The sequence below is a fragment of the Ornithodoros turicata genome, chromosome 3 (genome assembly GCF_037126465.1).
Source record: "Ornithodoros turicata isolate Travis chromosome 3, ASM3712646v1, whole genome shotgun sequence".
Lineage (NCBI taxonomy): Eukaryota > Metazoa > Arthropoda > Arachnida > Ixodida > Argasidae > Ornithodoros > Ornithodoros turicata.
In genome coordinates, this window is record NC_088203.1 from 81,982,521 (window position 1) to 81,987,906 (window position 5,386).

Here is a 5,386-nt window from a genome sequence, read left to right on the forward strand (position 1 = left end):
GATTCTTTTCCGCCGATTTAGCTCGGGTGTCGCGAAGCACTCGAGAGGAAATATTGCTTCCGTGATGAGCGAGTCCGGAGTAGGTTGTGAAGGAAAGACGCTCTTCGTAGCTGCAGTTTAAAAATCTGTCGGCAGGTTAGGCTGTAAAAATGTGTGAGTAACCATAAGCTTCCGAGAGCTGAGGCCGTGCACGGTGAAGAGTGTGACATACTCATAACGTATACGATTCTATTCTACTATTCTAATTGTTGCGTTAATAAATTGGCAGCACCACTGGAGCCTCCTGTTTTACAGCGTCTGGGACACTTTACAACACCAATTGTATACCACCGCGTACACCACAGTTATGTGTCTAAGGCCTTATATTTCTATATGTATTATTTTACGAAGGTCGGTAAGGTGAAAACCCTAAATATTTTATTTCTCGCAATCTACTAAACAAGCAGGTTACATAATGACACCATTTTTTCAATGTACCCCTAATCTAGCGCTTTGGAAGTACATGGACACCTTTAGAGAATATGTACAAGAAGAAAATTAGCTGGCGCTCTTCGCTCTTTGGCTACACGTATAACATATGTTTCTAAGTGCTCAAAGATACTGGTACTGGTACAGTATTGGACAGCTGTTCAGTACCGGCATGGCGACGTTTGAGCACTTAGAAACCCACGTTATACGTATGTCGAAACGTCGACCGTTCTTTTAAACGTTTCATAGTATATCATAATCTTTGTGTTAGATTATACTCTAAATCAACTAGTTCTTGTTAACTTTCCTGTAATCTGTCGTCCACGTCTTACTTTTATATATATATATTTATTTATATGAGGGAAAAAGCCATTAAAGAAAGAAGTAAATTACATTAGACGTGTTTGAAATTGAAAATTACAGATTAAGATGGCTTCTATGGCTGCACGCAGAGAAACAGATACTCATGGAACGACGCGACAGCACCAGAGGACACGTGTTTCGCCGAGTTTGCGGCTCGTCAGCTCTGGGTAGCTGCGCATCGGTAGCTGCGCAGACGACGCGGGATGCGCATGCGCATCTTCATGCGTCGCGCATCTTCATGCGTGATCTGCTCTTCTGGTTGAAAACAATGGAACCATAGCTGAAACCACTGCTGAAAACAGCCGTAGCCATTGCTACGTTAACGCTGCTATACACCATTTCCCGTTCATGGATTGCTTCCGTCAGTGAGCGAGGCTACGCTTCTCGGTACCGGAAATGTATGAAAGGACCCAGGAACGATAACGAATAGCTTAGTGCTGGATGACTGCACTGCACTCAACAAGCGCAACAATTCTCTTCTTCCTCTTCTTCAAAACAGTTGTGCACAGTTTATTGGTCTGGCATAGAATGACACGGACACGGTTTGCTCCAGGGTCATGTTGCATACATTAAACGGACACTTACACTTTGTACAGGGAGAAGCAGCAGGAATAGGCCTCGAAGCCTAAGATGGATAGTCAAAAAGTGAATGCACGAAGTATGCTGGAACGAAAGACACAGAAACCGCAGCGCTCCTCAGGTGCATTTGTTTTCAGCCAGTAGCAGACGACATTCGAGAGGGCGCCACATCTTAGGAAAATGGTTTGCACAGGCAAACCAGGGGTGGCAAACCGGCGAAACACGTGTCCTCTGGTGCTGTCGCATCGTTCCATGATTATCTATTTATTTATATGTATACATATACGTGCATAAGGGAAGAAAAGCAGGCTAAGCTCTTTGACTGCACGCACATGGCCGCGCGAACTTGCTCTGGCGTGCAGCCAAAGAGCATCGGCCACTTTTCTTCCAGGTATATTGATTTATAATTTTATCGTGCACTCCCAGCTGAGCACAGCTGTTTCGCTCTACTTGGAGCTTGTCAGTCCGGCGCAGGAAAGTGACACGATCTTGGGTTGGCGCTAACAGTATGTCCCGGCGAGATGTCAGTGTTCCACAGTGACGGCGCCACCTATGGAGGTCGCAGTGCAAGCCAGCAAGTACATATACAAAGGAAAAATAGCTGGAGCTCTGTGGCTGCACGTTGAGCATGTGTTTATAATTTGATCGTGCACTCCCAGCCGAGGACAGCCGTTTCGCTCTACTTGGAGCTCGTCAGCCCGGTGCAGGGAAGTGACACGATCTTGGGTCGGCGCTAACAGTGTGTCTCGGTGAGACATCAGTGTGCTATACTGTGACGGCGTCACCTGTGGAGGTCGCAGTGCAAGCCAGCAAGTACATTTACCGAGACACACGAATAGATCGAGGTACATATACAAAATTATATAAATAAGTAAAAAAATAAGACGTAGGCAACTGATTGCAGAAAAGTTAACAAAAACAAGTTTATTTGGTGGAGAATTTAACACGAAAACTGCAACATGGTATTTTAACAAAATAGGCGACGTTTCGACAGTTTTCGTCAAGACTAAAATGTTAGGAATGTAGCACAAGGCTTAAGTAGGTTCTTGGAGGTTAAGTAGTTTACGGTTGGCAGAGGTGCGCCACGTGGCGGTCGTCAGCATCAGGAGTTTTCTCCGAGGAGTGATGTCATCATCCGTGGGTCGTTGTCCGGCTTATCGGGAAACTCCAGAGCAGGGTGGGTGCTACCTAGAAAGGGAACTGAAAGCGAAGACAGGGCTTCGCGCTCTTTTTCCTTTATTCGTGTTTTGCTCAATGTGTTTGTTTGCTTTTGGGTGCGTACGCCGCAGTTTTCACTATGATCGCTGATAGCGGTCTCGCAGATTTTCTGCACCACCTTATTGTCATGGACCTGTGTGTGTGTGTGAGAGAGAGAGAGAGAGAGAGTTGTATGCACGAATGCCTGTCAGCTCTCTTCTTTCAATTCATTTGTTTCAACCATGCTACGAATTTCTTCACATTCAACACACTTCCTGCGTACTTTTACTTGGTTATCATTAGCGACACTTTCAATGCAGAACAGGATACGTTTCCCTGAACAACAGAAGACAAACGAACTTAAGAAAGAAAAAAAAAACGAAAGTTGAAAGCAAAACGAAAGGCGTGAAAACAAAACATCACCATGCACCAGGTATGGGTAAAACTGTTTGTAGTGTTCGCCATCTGCTGCAATGCACAGGTGGGCTCTCCGAATTGTACCTTTAGCCACCCTTTTTATTTCGGATCTGGAAAGCGACGAGTTGAGAACAGTGATTTTCCCCTGCTGGTCAGCCGGCGATCGTGGTTCGCTTTTGTATACTTCGTCTTTGATGCGACCCCAAAGGTAAAAGTCCATCGGCGTTAAGTCAGGAGACCTGGCAGGCCATGACACTGGACCAAATCGGCCAGAGACGGAGGAACACATTATAATGGGGTGTCCGGCTACAACCGACGCCAGACGGGAACTCCAGAAAGCAGTGCAGCACCCTGGAACATCAGAGGTACAGATTGAGGAGATCGTTCATCCGCGCGGCAACCTCCAGCGCCGCAAAACCGTACAGAGAGCCCTGCTGAACTTTCTGTAGACAGTGGACCCTCACGGTCGGTTGTAGTGCAGGAAACTGTAGAACCAGACGTGTGAGCCTTCCCCTTCCCCTACCCCCTTTCATCCCTTCCGGGAACAACGTGCCGCCAACCTAGGCAGGCAGACCGCTCGTCCCACATCACCTCCCCCCCCCCCCCCCAGGCCACTTCTCCAGAACTTTTCCATGAGCAGCTGTATATCAAGTAGTAGTATCAAGAAGTATAACATAGCAGTCGTGCCGTGCAAATGCCATCACGTTGAAAGAAAAGAAGAAATATGTCAGTTACCGTTTCATCTTATAGTCTCATATCGATTAACGAAGTAGTGGTCACCCATTTGTTGAATCGTTACAGTGAAGTGAAGCTGATATGCCTCTGTTGCGGGAAGAAAGTCACTTTTTACCCCAACGGGTATTTTTTCATGTTTTTTTTTTTTTTTTGTTTCAGTACTGATTTGGAATGTACAGTGTTGGGCAAAAGTTTACGGAACATCCTCCAGCGCATTCCGTCCTCATATAGTGACACGCTAGCAGCGAATGGTACCGTACGGACCCGCAAACAGGTGACTGGGTTACCTAGACACATGTCTGGATGTCGTATGGTTCCTTCTGTGGTTCTTTCTATGTCGTTCTCTCCTATGGTATTGTTCCTTTCGTTGATAGCGTGCCACTCTAAGGAAGGAATGCGCCACAGCGTGTTCCGTGAACTTTTGTCCAGCACTGTACCTTATTTGTTGAATGATTCTGCAGACATCCTAGCACTGCCGGAAAATTTGTCCTCCGCGTCTCAACTTCCACCTCCGGTGCTGGAGGGCACTGTCACCACTGCAATCAGCCGCAGTGACATCCTGCATGCGCCATACCATGTAGCATGGTATGGTGCATGCAATGTAAATTCCATTGATATTAACATTGCCTTGAGTTTGAGGGGAAAAACACAGGACGAACAGAGGACGAGATGAACAGATAGACTCACGAACCAGCAATGAAGCTTTAATACACAAATGTGCAAGGGGGACAGGGTAAAAAGAGAGAGTACACTCCGGCGTCTCAACGTAGGTGAATATGAGGCGCGTAATACGAACCTCTTGACGGTCGCTGGTAGCATCGATAACTGCACAAGGGAACGTGTCTGCTTGCAAAGAATGGAAATATATTCCAAAGCAGTACAGATTGCAAAAAGGACGATAAAAAGTAAAAATATTGGTAACAGAAACAGTACAATATATAAAAATATAAACATATATAAACCCTGCTATGTTCATCGTAAATTCCATGGTTGACATGTGTGAACATGAACAGCTATTACACAGCATGATGTAGTGTTAGCAGAAGCAGAGGCCCGCGAAATACACATTGAAGTCTTACGGAACAGGGAGACCATTGGCCATTACTTGCGCCTCAGAGCCCACCACCGCCGCAATCCACTGATAGCAAAAGTCTGTCCCCGGAAGCAAAGTAATGTATAGAATTATTTCATGGAAGTGAAACCTATGGTCCCCCCGTTTTCTGCAAAATCAGCGGTGTTCACGGCGCCTCCGTGATTGCTTCCACACCATCGATCTCACTGTCCATTCCTGGTCTTAACGGCAAAAGAAACGAAGTGCCTACACCAGTTCTCAAACAGCTAGCAGCGGATATGATGCATAGTCGATATACTGACCACACTGCAGTTTTCACTAACGGATCCACCAGTCATGAATGTTCATCGTCTGCGTTTGTTATCCCAACGGATGATGTGTCGCATGGATACCGTCTCTCACACCGCACATCATCAACGTTGGCTGAGCTACAGGCTGTCCTATTGTTTCTGCGTAACAGATCATGTGACGATCGGCGGACCTGGGTCATTTACTCAGATTCAAAGGCTGCTCTTCAATGTATAGCCAACACTGGGATACGTGGATCGCTCACCC